Source organism: Ostrea edulis, chromosome 6 (genome assembly GCF_947568905.1).
Source record: "Ostrea edulis chromosome 6, xbOstEdul1.1, whole genome shotgun sequence".
In the NCBI taxonomy this organism is placed as follows: Eukaryota; Metazoa; Mollusca; class Bivalvia; order Ostreida; family Ostreidae; genus Ostrea; species Ostrea edulis.
The window spans coordinates 73810905-73827542 of record NC_079169.1 but is presented as its reverse complement, the minus strand read 5'-3'; the positions used below and the strand labels follow the sequence as shown (position 1 = coordinate 73827542).

Sequence of the window (16638 nt, the reverse complement as noted above, 5' to 3'; positions counted from 1 at the left end):
GGCTTTACAACTCTTCATGAAACATTAAATGAGACCAATGAGAATTTTTAAAACATTTCAGGAAATTACCAGAATTATTTAAGAACACCTCTGTTCTTGATCAGTTCAAGAACGTTAGGTTTTCATCAGTTCTTCTTTAACCTGTTCTTGCAAATTTCCATGTTCTTCATGCTCTTGAGTTCAGGTGTTGTTCCTAAAATGTTTACATCCCCAAAAAGTTCAAGAACTGGTGAAGTACAGTTTAAGAATGTTCAGGAATAGTTGTTTAAGAACAGCTAGTTCTGAATAATGGAAGAACTGTGTTTATAGGTTTTGCTGGGGTAGTGACTAATCCAATGAAATTTTCAGCAAGAGCTCCCGCAAACTGATGCAGGAAAGTCGTGCCATCACCTGTCCACACTTATTGTGAACGACCTCTAATGACAAATTAATTGTTTCCCTCCTTCTGTTCCCCCTCTCAGTAGGTGCCCCTCCTTTCATTAAATACAATACACCTCTACAATAAACCCTATCCTGCCCAGTTCCTCATACCTTCATATTCTACAATACACTGGTTTAAATTTAAGACACTTTATATTCAAGCACACGAAACTCCATAAAAAAGAAATATCTCTCTCATTTTTTACAGACTGAGTTATTTTAAATATCTCCTTTATGATTTATCACATACTCTTTTACCTGAAATTTTCACACCAGTTCATATCACATATATATAAAAAAAAAAAAAAAGACAAAAAATGTTGCAACACAATACATTTACCTTGAAATTTCAGGTGCAGAAAACCTGTTCCTCAGCATCTAGACTTCACTGATATACCAGTAAGGTGACAATTTTATGTATGATATACACTAATGGCATGATCTAAACCACAGAGTGCAAATAAGCTCTAATATATCTCCATAAATATCAACAGATGCACTTAAATGCATGAAAGGCAACTGCAGATTACTAAATAGTTTTACAATGCAGAGACCTCTTGTAGGAATTAATAAATTTGCCGTCAAATACCTAGCTATGTAAGCATGCAGGCTGAAATATTGATTTTTAATAATTTTGAAAAACTTTTACGAAAATATGCCATAATTTTTTTTATTTTACTCTATGCATTGTTATTAAAGACTGAATTTGGAACAACATACTGCTATCTCCTAGCATTTCATTGTCCATTCTAGCTATCAAAATAGATTAGCCATTGTGGTGGTCAGCTTGCTAGTTTGATTGTTGGTTACCAGATGGGTCAGGTGCTTGGTAGAGCACCTGACCAATGTTTGAGGGGTCCCAGGTAGCAGTTTTATGGCCATTTTCACAAAAAAAAAATCTTTTGAATAATTAATCTTTTTTTGTCCCTGCTTTATAATCCAGAGTAAGAATAAAAGTTTTTATCACCTGTGTAACTTAGTTTTTCTCATTCATGATCAGAACTGCATTGTTTTAAAATTTCCATCTTAATCATAAGACATCTTGTGAAATGGGCCACAGGTCTGGTCCATTGCAAATGAAATGATCTTTCCCCAACACTCGGTGCAGGGCCCTGCCGATTGGACTGACATGTGAAACTGCTTGCCATGGGAGAGTCTGGTTGTCTTTGGGGGTGAAGACATCTTAAGGGGAAGGAACTTGTGGCCATCAGGTAACTTCAATAACCAATGACTAGAGAAACACCTAACTGGAGATTCAAGGGCTCCATGCAGGTTCAAATTCCAGTCTGGTTCAATTCATTTATTCTCATAAGTCAAACAACATGACATAGAGAAATGCATAGACAATCACACTAAAATTCATATATACATGCGAGTTGAGGTACACATACATTTACAAAAATAAATATTACAAAATATAATTGGCAAATTGACATCAACTTGGAGGGTTGACCACCTCATTTATAGTTTCAATAAATCTTGATAAATTCAAGAGCAATTTAAAATTTGTAGAAGAAAATAAATCATGAAATTTTAAAATATTTGGTCTATGATGAAATTTTTGCAGCATGTACATTTTTCGAAAGTCTTTTAAATTTTTACATGAAAAAATATAATGAAATTCGTCGCCTATTTCAGAATAACACAATTTACATTTTCTATCTGCTCTGGGAATACCAGACCATCCATTGTCATTTCTCCCTTCCAGTATGTTACACTTCTGACCCTTGAATCCAAGCAATGAATAAATATGGAGTACACTTTCAGAAATCTTCTCTTTTTTTTTTTACATCAACAAATATGTTTACATCATTTCTGGTGTTTCTTTCTGGTAGACCACTTCCATCATCACCTTAATAATCTAGGAGTTTGGACAATGAACCAGTATTTGTTTATTCTTTGCATTCATCCTTTTCTTTCATACAACAGAATGGTCTTTGTGGTTTAAACTAGATTACACACTTCCACATGCATTCAGGTGAAAGTGCAGGTAAAAGAGGCTGAAAGAAAGGAACCTGTATCCACTCAGAGCCAACAGCAAACGACCTTGTCTGACCCTATAGATATCTTATTTATTAATCAAACATTTCCCAAAGTTCTTATTCCTTCTTCTTTAGCATAGGAAACTTGGTTAATTTGTTCCGTGCACTTGAGTAAAATATATTGGGCATGTATTGCATATATAGTTATCTAAAATGTAAATTTGTGTGACCCTTACCTAGATTCCTGATAATATCTGGCAAAAAATGTAATTTATTTGGGTGTGTTCATAATTAAATAAAGTGTAGATGTAAACAGACATGCATGCAAAATTGACCATGTGTATTACATAACATATTACACAGCAATACCCCAACACAAAACAGAGTCATGATAGACAGAGTAAAGTGTTATGATAAATCCAGAAAAAAGCCAGAGAAAGTACATCCACTGAATCTTGATAATACTGTGTATGAAAATAAACAACAAGATATGGAATTTCTATACGATTTTATTTGCAAAATGGTGAAAAATTAATCAAGATGATTTTAAATTACTGGTGCAATGTACATGTAGTTTTCCAAATTTTCATCAGGCTCAATCAAATTTAGATTGGAGAGATGTGAGATATGAAAAAAAATGTTACACACTTTAAACGGAAGCTGAAGAGCTCCGACTGGATTGCCAGTATGATTTAAAACATCATCCCTGTTTTTCCCTATATCATCAATATACACCTGCTGACAGAGGTACATCAACAGCATCTTTAATTTCCACTTAACAGCCTTCATTTTTTAAGTCTTCCCCTTGATAAAAATGTCAGGTATATTTTGACATGTAAAGGGATACGTGAAATGTCCACACCTAGGAAGGGATACGTAATTAACAGTTGTAAGAACTTCAGGTTTCCTCGTCACAAAGATAAAGGCCCAGATTAGGAGTGCACACCTCCACAGATCAGCTTGCTAAAGTTACGGCAAAACTACACGTAGCAAAAGACCATCCTGTGAACTTAATGCACCATAAAGGGAAACCGTTTCCAGGTTCTGTTTTTATTTTTTCCCATTGAATTTCTTTACATTATCATTTTATGCATTTATAGACAAAACAAGATCTTGGATCTATAGACATCAAGAAAATTTCCTGTAGAACCAGAACATTGTCGACTTTGATTCTAAAGCCTGAAAAATGGAAAGATCAGCTTTTATTTAATTTGACTTCCCTCAAGATCTGATTTGAGGTCCAAATATCAAGACAAATAAGAAAACGGTTAGGAAATTAAGAATGAAATGAATAACCATTTTTTGCAAGTAATAATACAGTATTTTGCTAGCAAAAAGCAATTAGCAGCCATAAAATCAATTCCATCTCCAAATAGTTTTGATTTTAATATTGCAAGTCAGAAGAGATCCATATTTCACTCTGAGGCGTCTCTGTTCTTTTGTTTTTCTACCACTGTCTGAGTTATATATCTGACATGACTGTGCCAGCAATGATAAAAGATGATTACATCATAAATCTAAACAGGGAAAAAATTATCACACAATAGATTTGTCAAATATCATATTTTTGAACCTATATCTCACTTCATAATCAGGGAGTGCTCTGCTTTTCCTTAGAGGGAACCAGTTTTAGTATCTGAGAGCCATCTTGAGATGTGGCAATTAGTATTTGTAAGTGTTAGGTGTCCAGTCTGATTTCTATCACAATTATGTAAGACTCCATTTCGCTGACAAAAGACTGAAGAACAAAACACACAAATCTGATGATTGATTTGGGTCTATAGCAGACCAAGAGCCCCTCAATTTGTTTGTTTCCAATAGATAAGCTCCTTGTGGTCCTTAGAAATCCCAGTCAAGTGGATTGCAGGGTTACTGCAATGGGACAGTTTCCAGCCCTCCACTGGTCAACAATGCACTCACTTGTGTGGTCTCATTATACAACATTATCTAAATACAAGTTTGCATGAATAATAAATTGGTTAAAGATAAACCCACTATGACAGTTAAATCAACAGCATTAGAAATATACATGTAGCACATTTGGTAAATTAAGTCAGAATTTTGAAGAAAATAACACAGAAATTACGACTAGCTATATAATTTTTGAGGTGGGGGGATTGATTTTTTTAAAAATGTGAATGAAATCAAGTACTTGAGTTTTTTCACAATTGTAAAGAAATTTTATAGTCTACTGGACAGTCCGGCTTCACATGAAGGTCACTCAGTTCAAGCTACCAAATATGAACTTGTTAATCTGAAGGGAAAAAAACCCACTACCATACAAATGTATCTCTATGGGATCTTTTGAATAATGATATGCAGCAACTTCTCAGGTTTACAAGACACTTTTCTTACTTATTCCCCCATTAAAGCATTAAACCTTCATATCTCAACATCACAAGTAAAATCCTTGCTTGGTGCTCATCACCATAAATTCAATAGTGTACAAATTGGATGACTTCAAAAGAAAATCTTCAAATCTTGCACTCCAAAAGGTAGAATTCATTGCAAATCCTTCACACTCCATTAACCCTGTTTACAATATGTGACAGCTTTACTTATCTGGGGACCTCATCTAAAGTGAATTCATACTTTGTAAAATTTCAATACACCACAAATTAACAACTCTGCAAATCTGAAGATGTAATCTTTAATTTCCCATTACCAATACATCTCCTCTGATATACTTTTCAAATGAAGGAAATATATGAAGTCTATTTAAGGGTCCCAGATAATGGTACGATAATTTTTAAGATCCCAAATATGAAGTCTCATTTCATTCATGAAATTCAGTAATTTATGATAGATTAGTTGATGCTTTGGAAGAGAACACGACCTCTTTTACCTTGATTTATTCTGAATTTATTCCTCCCCAGACTTCGTAAAGATAGCTTTGGTTATCATCAGAAACTATATCACAAGTAATAAGGTGTCATTTTACGAACAAATATTCCAAAACAGGACATTGATTTACATACTAAGGTATGAAAATTTGGTGGAGCCTTCAAGATTTTGATAGAGCACAAGTTTAGCCAAAATAGTCTTCTCCCATGGGGTTTACAGCCTTGTCAAACACAGAACAGCCACCACACAAAAAGTAATCATCGGTTTTCTGTGAAGATCTGTGAAAACAAGCTATGATAACTGTCTATTTTCTTGATTGGTAGTAATTATTGTTCAAAGATCCAGATTCCTCTTTACAACTTGTCCCCCCTGATGACATTAATTTGACAGAGGCATTTACACCCTCGTTCATTAAAGAAGAACATTTTCATGACAGAGGGACTGCCCAGTCTTAACCTGGGATCAAGTTTCAGCGGAAATATAATGGTAAAAAGTATCAAAACCAGAACGTAAAATCTGAAAAACATTCACAATACTTCGCTAGGCAGTTTACTTTAAATGAAATGACCATGTATACTACACATGTACAAGTGATGTATATTACACCTGCAAGAACTTTCCAACACCTGTATTTTCATCTGGATGTTTTGATTAGTAACTTCTTTATTCAATTCAACTATGAAAGGAGAGTTTTAAATCCTCCAATAATTAGAAAGAAACATTCCGGGGAAATTTCTGGTGTTTATTGATCTATCACAAAACTTGATTTCCTGAACAATTAATTGTGAAATGTCAAACTAAAATGGAAGCAAATGTTGCTTTATTTGGCCCTAGTCTAAAAATGTATTTACTCTGTGATTTTTGTAGATGTGTGAATTGACTCTAGATAAGAAATGGATAGAACACCACTGAAAAATGACAAAAGATCTCATTTTTCAAACAGGTGAACAGGATTTAAGAAAATGTTCTAAATCCCTTGAAACAGTTACCCTCCGCCAAAACAAAATGTTGGGGCCATTATGAAGAGCTTAAGCTTACCATAAATAATTGTATAATAGTACTCAGATGCTTTCCTCAGTCCTCCTCAATATCAGGTGGAATTAAAACTATCTATCGTTTCATTCATAAGCAGATTCTCTTCTGAACTGTGGCACAATTTTTCATAATCAAACTATTAAAATCCACTTATTGGAAATAAAGTAACGCAATTACCAGACCTAGTAATACATGCTTCCTTCTGTCAATGGGTTCTACCGTCCATTAACCCATTTAAAGTCTGCATGCAAATAGGATGAGTAAATATTATTAAACTTTTAAGTTTAATTTCATGTAATGCCTGTCTGTTAGGGAAGGACCAAGCCAATTATATATAGGGGCAGGTCTCACATAGTCCCCAAGTTGCTCTCTTTTTGGTTACAGTCCATAAAGTTTGAAACTGCATGCACATCCAGAACTCTGCCTGCCTACAGGTTTTGTCACTGTAAGCTTGAATTAAGTCTTTAAGAAACCACGATCAGGAAACACGATCAAACGTCCCATTTTATTGAGTTTATTATCCCTGTCTGCTCTCTATGTCATACAAACCAATTGAGAAATCATTCACAATCATATTTACTAACAGTATTAAGTTGTTTGATGATTTCACATAATGTCAGCCATTATAAAAGATGTGCCACCAAATAATCATGAGAGATGATTTAATGTGTTTAAATTCTAATAATTTTCATAAATTGTGTCACCACAGGAGGGGCATTTCTTTCTCACAAAATGAGACCGTCACTGTCACTTTCAATACAGCTATAATATTTTGAATCAAGTTTTTTTTTTAAATACCAATTATACCCTATTTACTTCATATCAAAGTACATGTAATAGAATGGGGCTAGGCAGAAAACTGTTGTGAATCATGAAATCTTTTATACATACAATGTAAAAGTCAACAGAATATCAATGGAAAAAGAAAAAAAGGAACTCGTTTATAAAATATGATCACTTAAAAATCATAATTAAGGGGTATATAACTGCAGAAATTATTGATAAATGTTACAGCTGACATTTATAAATCTACTTTCTTTTCTACAAATCTCTGTGAATATAGAATTATCAAATAAGATTGTATTTTTTATATTCTTAATATTAAACTCCTTTAACCCCCTGCCCCTTCCAAACTCGGCCTCCAGCAACTCTTAAACCAAGAGAACTTACTAGTATAAATGTAGCAAATGTCATTTCTAGACTTTTTGGAAGCTAAAGTTCATCTAATAAAATGGGCAGAGAGAATATTAAACAAAATTTGAATTACCTTGTAAACATTGGGTTTATGAATCCAATGATATGATCCGCAAGAATGTATCGCTAAATCCTGATTTACGGGAAAGCTTTGAGACATGTACTTGAGAAAAAAACCTCCCCCACAACCTGTTTTGTCTGCTTGATCTTACCAAGTTAGTTGGTACACAACTTGCAAAAATACTATTACAACATTTAAGTATAAAGGAAACCAGCATTTAGTCAATTTATTCTTTAATCATAAATATCAAAGCAGAGTATTTTGATATTAGGATGTTGGTGTGAGGAAATGTACTTGAGTGAGTGAGAATGGCTTGATGAATTGTCCGATAACTGAATGTCGGATTGTGTGTGCAGAGGCATGTGTATTGTTTTACATAGATTCAGGGGAGCATATCACCACATGTCTGTTTTGTGGCTTAAAAGGTTGTCAAAAAATCTTTGAAGAACTTGTACCTCTAACACAACAAATTATTTCATGCACGGGAGATTTATAATGATGCTGACCACCTAGACTCCAGTTGTCACAACTATTCAAAATCATAACACTTAGCAAAACAAAAAGCTACACGCAGCATGCACAAAAATCCATCAAAAATGTAATAGAATTAATGAATAGAAATGATGCAAAACTTTAAACAACCTCCAAAAATATGGCATGTAGATTAAAAGGGATGCTGTACATCCCACTGACATTCAGAGGAACAATCTCTGCAACTTTAATGCCATATTGTCATAATATACCCCAGACTTCACATATTGTGTCTGGTCCTGTATTGAGATTATCGACACAAGATAACAACACAAACCCCCTTTTTATTCACCAGACACATCAGTATTTAATTTTCTAATTAACCATTAAACGGCAGTCAATGCGAGGGGTCTGCTTAATCTTACGCAATGCATCCAGATCCTGGTAATGGCGGAATGCAATAAATGCCCACTTCAATATCTATCACTTTGTCCAAGTATTCACATTATACTCTTTGGAAACTTTCAAAACTACTCTACTCTTAAAACTGCAGTTGAGCAGCGTTGGCAGATAAGCATCTTCAATACATTGATGTCTAATTTAAGGTCTATAGATTATTTTAAAATTATCTACAGCAACATCTATCATATTCCATGTCTTACTAAAATTCCAGTGAAAGGTCTTTCAGAATGAACATGCAGTGCCTTGGTCATTGCGTGTAACTATTTACCATGGTAATGACAATATTTTTTCCTTCAAAATTTCAAAATATCCGTGTGCATGATCACGACCTGTCCCATCTCTGCATCAGCCTGGCTAAAACATTTTGTTCCCCTCATTAATGTACAAACATAAAATCACATGGTTGAATGCAAGTTCACTAGCAATAATGGAAACCCAACTGAGTTTATCTAATATGTGTTTACATGTTTAACTGGTTCATATTGTACTAACAATGAAAATCACTAACTCACTCATCATGACTAGACATTTAGAAATTTTAAGTATGAAGCATTTGTTAATAGAGTTGAAACAATAACAAAAAGGTCCTTTTTTAAAAAGGTCTGAAATAGGTAGGAGGTTTATTTTGTCATCAAAACTTGTCGAGCTACAACCTACAACATTGTTTTAGCAAGTTACATATCCTCCATCATTGTGTCATAAGAGGGCTAGACATGATACTGACTGATTGCATTTTTGTGTATCTCTTGGGCTTGCAGTGGTAACATTAATATTTTCTTTCCTTGCAGAACGCATCCCAAGACATGAAATCCCAAAAAATCAACTATTGCATCCATCACAGCTCACTACTAATTGCTTCAATGAATGTAGCCATTCAGTTGGCTAAAATAACATATTGCAAGCAACATACATTCAACATCATCAAATATTCTACCTCAAATTTATACAACACAATTTTTCCAAAAGGTCATAGTAGCCATTGCATGAAAACAACATTACAGAACAATCAAACTGCCAAAGAAAGAAATCTCTTGTACATATTTCAATAAAAAAGAAATCTCACCCCTAGGGCCGAAATAAAACCACTAACGACCTAGCATTTGTCCTTCAGAGGTTGGAGAGAATATATATATATGAGGATTTAATATTCATACACATATCTATAATCTGAATTTAATCTTCCTATTCATATGTGTGTCAAAGCAGACATTATAGAATAGTAAATCTTCCTTTCAATTTCCTCGTGAAACATGGCCTGAACACTTTTTTTTCCAGCTTTCACTTGGATTCCATACTATTAAACTTGAGGCGTATGCCGATATATGGTAAATAACATTACACAAATTAGAAAAATGTTTTGGACAATAATGCATCCTTTAAAGTCATCCACAGTATTAATTTTCATCACATGGTACGGGTCTTCTTATAACATTTTAACATCACTTATAAAACACATTTTGATTGGTTCATTTCACGTTATCAACATTCTTTATATATCATATAAATCGAGTTGACATTAAGTTGTGCCATATGACATCCAAGGAAATATGTCACAATACATCTGGCTCCTCTATATTAGTTTTGTTGCTATGGCAGCTAGTATTGCTCCACATCATATAAAATTCAATTTTTCATGATAATTATTCATCAAATCACATTGAATGCATCTTAAAAATTAATTTACACAGAATGAAAGTAATTCATATGCATTCTATAAGATATGAAGTATGTTGGGGAGGTTTATATGCTTTATAAACCGTGAAAAGGCTTAAATTGTCCCGATTAACTAACTTTTTATTGTATAAAACAAGTAGAAATTACTTTCATTCCTTAAATAAAATTCCAACATTATGCTGATATAGTCCGAAGTGTGCAATATGTTCCTATCAAGAAGAAAATCATATGGTTTTAATTATAGTATCAAACTTAATCTACTTATGTTGTACTGCATCAAAAGAAGCCATCAAACTTCAGAAATCATTTCATGGTAATTAATTAATATCCAAGGGCAAATTACTCAAGACCCCAAAAAGCACACAAACAATATATTACATCCATCATTTGTGAAAATAATTTCGGTCTCAGTCAGTGCAGCGCCCTGTATTTTTCGACAATTTATCGAGCATAAATGTATACCTTTTACTATTTATTAATTTACGAATTATTAGTAAATCTTTCAGTAAAGCATGACTATTTTTTGATTAGTGTACACTTATTAGAACTCTTCAGTGTTTAGCGGTCAAACAGTTCAATCAACTGGATAACTCAGTTGGTAGAACACCTGACTAGAGATTCAGGGGGCCCAGGTTCGAATCCCAGTCTGGTCCATTGCATTTTCTCCCTTTCTGTTACAAGTGTATAGTGTATGAAGGTGTAACTTAAATAATAATAAATACTATTGATATTGAAAGATTGAATTTTCATGACAGACTGAAAAGAGAACATCATGAACTTAATATTACCACAATACAGTGTCTGTTTGGATATACTATTAATTAACCTAGACCTCTTGTAACCATCTAACACACATTCTGCAGAGTTTTGGTTTGTTCCACAATTCTTACTCATTCAATACACATTTTACTTTAGGATAAAGACCAAAATACTATTGACAGACTGAAAGCCAGGTGTTTGAGTGATTGGCCACCACAGGTAACAATTATAGCAGGGCCACAGATAAAGGTAATCTCATCAGATCATGTTTGAAATCCCCTCTAAAAAAGTACCCCAAAGTCCAGGTTACATAATCACACATATTGATCTTGATAAAAGTTTATGGCAAGAACTTTGTGGCTCTTCTGGCAAACAAATTCACAAATACTAGAGATTTAACATACATCTAATGGTAAATAACTAACCACAGAAGACAAATGGATTGGTAACCCTGTCCATGCATGGAGTTTGTTATAAATGACTGACAATAACTGTCTACCTGTAGCGGTAACACCTTATAAATGATTACCTTTAGTGACTGCTGGGTCTGTTATTGAATCCTCAATTTGATACATGGACCAATCAATTTCTCCTTACCCTTTCACAAAGTATTCTCACTATAAAAACAGAAAGAAAATCTTGATATACTGCACAAAATGATCTAAACCTGCATGCAAAACTTTTGTAGATCTTGAACAAACACAGATTCCTTTGTAAGATTGTCTTTTCTGAATATTTTTTTGCTGCTGAAATTATAAATATAACTCTCTGTATTCTGAAACATTTTATGCCACAAGTATGTCAGAAAATAGAGATATATATCAATTAGAAATATGCCTATCGTTTCCTGCGTTTAAGATTTGCAGGTAAAAGATAAGATGGTTAAAACATCAAAACACCAACCTCTGGTGCCAAACAAGTTCTTGACAACTGCTGAAAAACAAAATCAACTCAAACTACAAAAAAATTTACCTACATATTTACAACATATCTGCCTCATTAGCTCTTTTCAGAATAACAGTACAAGTTTGTTGACCAAATCATTCTGTAAAGAATAGTGTTTTCTTTAATTTGATTTCCAAACGGGATTTTGAAAAAGCTTGTCAAAATACCCATCCTCCTCTACACAGTGTGTACAGCTCAGCAGCTTTCTCTGATAAAGAAGTGTTTCCATGACTATAAAACTGTGATTTACCGGATAAGAAAAAATATCACACATCCGACCATGTGCAGAAATCTTCCTTCAATCATTGAACAGCAACTTGTTCATAGGTTAACAACTGATACCTTCTCAGTTGATAATTACCAAATTAAATCCAGGGGATAAAAACATTTTGATTATTTTTTTGAATTTTCAAAGCAAGGATGGATTTAAAAAGTTTCCATCACAGGATGCAGGGGCAGAAATCAGTCATTAATAAAAGAAAATCCCGAACTGATTATCAACAACGAGATATATCTCCCACTTCCTGACCCAATTTTAGGTCTGATCTTTTACAGACTTTAGTTTTTTGCTGCATCTTTAAGTTCTCAAAAATAAACATTTAAATCTTCAACCACCCTTATCCCTAAAGACATCAAACGGGAAGTTTTATACCACCAAGTCTGCAATCACATCATCTTCTCCTGCATTATGAGCAATAAAGCAAGTCTATATCTGCAATAGCACCAATTGAAACATGAAAAGCCATGTGCATCAAAATGGATTTCAATAAACCACACTGGAATTATATCTAGATTTAAAACAAATCAGGAGACAACCTTCTGCACATGAATCCTGGTTCTTTTTTTCAGTAGTTTACAGTTGTGAGCTGCAGTCAACACATTTTGATTTGGCAGCAGTTCAGTGGCTTATACAAATACTACTTGCGTAACACTCTGGGTTTGTACTGAATTAACTATTCCTGACTTTAAACTACCGACAGTAATTAATCCAATTTACCATGGTCTATGGATTTAACTGTTGTTAGAAACTTGTTAAAAACCTCCAGATAACAGAAATGCACCTAAATAAGGTATCATATTCTGAGGGTAACAAATTGACCATAACTATACAATGGTCAGGATTCATATGCCATTCATTTATTGCCTTTCAATAGTAGTACCGGTACATGTGTATATCACATTCATTTATTACCTTTCAATAGCAGTATACCGGTACATGTGTATATCAGTATTTCAAAAGTTGAAGCCACATTTCTGCATCATATTTTTTTCTTTCTCCTTTTCTAAAATTTCTGCATTTTACAAGCGATTTGTGCCCAATTAGGCATGACAATTTTTTAGTCAAGATTTGCTCATTAGATGGAGAGTGGTGAAAGTTTTATTCACATCAAGACAATAAACCCATAGCTCCAGGTCTCTTTCTGTAAGGCCCAACGTGAGGGATTATCTGGATCGAGCTGTTTCAGACCATTGTCAAACTGCACCCTAGCCTCTACCCAATCCCATCATTTTGTAAATTTGTGTGACATGTTTCATTTTTTTCTTTTATATTCTTAGAGATTACTTAAAAATATGTTGTCCTTGTCATTTTGTGGGACACATTATTTCTTTATGTACACCAGGGTCACTTTACTAATACAGTAGCTGCATATCTAGCATAAAGGTCAAGTTGTTAAAATCATCCTTAAAATAATTTTTTTTTCAAAATCATTTAAAGTTTCTATATGCAAACAATTTCCATATTCTATGTCGTAAAGATAAATATGGGATGATCTTGGTTGTTTGAATTTTATCACCGAATCATGACACAGCATTCATTCTTCTAAAGCACTTTAAATCAAAGGAAAGTATCTGTAAAACAATGGGATTAAGAGTACAAGATAAGCCCAGAAACTGCAATTCCATACAGAATTCTGTCTATGGGTTCCATGAACTTTGCCTCATAAAGTTTGTTTTTCAAGCCATCTTTGTATGACATTAGCAGAATCTGTAAAAAAGACATGTTAGATATAACACCTGAGAAGTCTTACCTGTCAAGCTGTTAACAAATCTGCTTGTAATCAGTAAACATTCCAAGACAGCAGAAATGGAAAGGAAACACACTATCACCAGAGTTTGAAATCTGAAAATGTACCATGCATTGGGCAATGCAATATCACTTAGTGTGTTTTTATAAGTTGAGTAACTTAAAACACTTCAGGATGGCAGGATTCATCAACACAGCACATATCATCAAACTCACTAAAAGTTCAAATATTTTTGTTGGAAAATTCCAAAATTATGCAACTTTGAAAATCAATTTTTTCACACAATTCAAAAATAATAATAATATCCCAACACCATTAATCAATTTCTTTTCAAACTGAGAAGCTCACTGGTTAGTCTTATTCCATTCAAGAAAAATCTGGTAGGCTGGCCTTTTTTCGTCAGACTGTTTAAAATATGCACACACAGGTAGTGAGGCAGTCATTGAAGTGTGGCAATCTGCCGACCCCTCTTTCTCTCTTTGATAGCTGGCAGAGATTGGACGGCCCTTTAACAGAGGCACACACTGCTTCCTGCCATTCCTTCCAACAAAACAGACGCAAAACATAATTAGTGTCACATATACCAAATTATATGAATGTACTTGTAAGTATCATAATAATATTTCTCTAAATTACAGTGAGACTCATTGACAAAATTGAAAGTCCAAATTAACCACATGCTGTCAGTGTGTTGTACAATATGTCAAAATTTCCTTTGCTCTCACCAATACATGTATCAGTCTTGCCTGCATGATAACCATTTGTAGTAATTATAAAATTAAAACACATGTATATAGCCGTCGTATTGTGACATACGAGCACATATAAACATATATATTTACGTTTAAAATTGAAATAATCCTCTTGGTTCAGTGAATGGATTGGTACACTTTGCATTTATTTAATAAATGTATCTCTTTACAGGGTTTGAACAGTGACTTAGGCAGCGTACTGAATACCCCTTAACCTGCATGAGCACAGATAAAAAAAAATCTACCAAACAAAATGTTTTAAAATTATCGCATGATATCTGAAGTTTCAAAAGCACAGTGGTTATTTGGTGCAAAACAGAAACTAATCCAGATACATATACTATACCTGTGTACACTTTTCTAACGAAAATCAGAAATAAAAATTATAATGCATTTCACGAGTACATTCGTATAATGTATCATGCTGCATTACAGAATATCTCAATACTGAGAAAATTCATACAAAAATATGCTTAAATAATAACAGTTTTCCACCTGTTCATAAAATTGTTATTCAAGCTCAGAAAGCTTTCTATATCGGTTCTTAATCATTGCTGAAAGTCAATAAAATGATGTAAAATCTGTACCTTTTACAACGCAAACTAGCTATTGCTCATACAATTCAAAGAACTTCATTAGTTGTGGTTATGTAATACACTATATTAAAAAAATTTAATTACACATAATCCCTTTGCAGTGATCAATAAACTGAAGGATACAAACTCCTGGAAAACATAGCTTCAATATTTTAAACAACATCTTGTAATGAATTTTTCATTTAAAAAACTGCAGCAAAAAAAATTTAAAAACTATCCTTATAGTACATGAATGAATGCAACACACTAATTTTAAACTGTTTGTCGATACTTTATGCTGAATATGCAGTATAAGTATATTGTACTTAACAGTCAAGAAGACCCTGAATATGCAATTACGATTTTTTTTTATATCAATTACATATCAAATAGAATGCATGAAAGAATAATGTACTGACACAAACAATATGAAATACCCAGCACCAACCTTTTGTCTTAAATTACTCTAATGACAAAGTTTCACATCGTAAGGGCACCAGTTTTCTGCGAATCTACAAGAAAGAAAGTTAATTTGGTATAAATGTCTAGTATGTTAATAAGGAGATACTTCTTCAACACACAGTCCTTGGCATGTTCTTTTTGAAAATCAGATGGCAAATTGTTAATATACCTGAGAGAAAATACGCAATTTCCAAGATAGCTCTTTTGTAATGGAGGTACATTGTACGTTCAGTATTCTGTTGAACACTTGCATGGTGGGTACAAGATGTATATACATAGGCCATTATAGACTGACTATGTAAATATGGTTAAAAGTTACAAAAGCATAAATTTTGTTTATATCAGCCGTTGGTATACTTTAAACTGACCATGATTAGGCCATTAAATTAAATATGAAATTGTTATTTATTTCCTCCTCTACACAAGTGATACTTTTATCAAAGAAAGATGGTGATTATCGATTTTTGTTTGAGCTATTTGATTATCAAATACTCAATGACATAAACTTACTAAATTTGTGTGTCCCTGCAGTTCGGGTGGTTGCATGACGTATGGTAATTATCCTTTAGGCAATATATGACCGTAGCGATAAGCACTTGTACCCACCGCGTGAATACAAAATTATTTTTTGCATATCACCACGCGTAAAAGTTTAACAAAGGGAAATAACAATTGGGCAACTCGGAATTTGTGCATTAAGTTAATATATATCTATTCAATTCTGTTTTACCAAGTTTATTCCCATGCATGCTGGACATTTTAATGAAATACTATTGACATTTCTAAACATTTTATTCTATTCTCCATGCACAAATTGTTTTCCCTGTCTAGCAAATTTTTCAATAGAAAACCTTTTCTGCAAAATTTTAACACCAAGAACACATAATAATTTAGTTTAATTTTTTTCAATACATATGCGTGGTTACACTCTAATGTTTGGGGAAGGGTAAGAAAATGTGACAGAGGGTGTCAGCT

At 33.4% G+C, this 16638-nt stretch overlaps 1 protein-coding gene across 6 annotated transcripts in view; it reads right to left on the bottom strand.

Moving 5' to 3' along the window:
- LOC125683811 (semaphorin-5A-like) overlaps positions 1 to 16638 on the bottom strand; it is a 67583-nt gene that overhangs the window by 45975 nt on the left and 4970 nt on the right. For 2 of the 6 annotated variants that reach the window (XM_056140732.1, XM_056140733.1), the window contains 4 exons: positions 15650 to 15713; positions 14223 to 14414; positions 13878 to 13969; positions 11432 to 11519 (listed from right to left, as the gene is read on the bottom strand). The gene's annotated coding sequence lies outside the window, so the exon portion shown is untranslated. Of the gene's footprint in view, positions 1 to 760; positions 880 to 7548; positions 7712 to 11431; positions 11520 to 11878; positions 11898 to 12499; positions 12622 to 13877; positions 13970 to 14222; positions 14415 to 15649; positions 15714 to 16638 lie in introns of those variants that run through there. The other 4 variants (XM_056140734.1, XM_048925280.2, XM_056140736.1 and 1 more) reach the window with 4 other exon arrangements.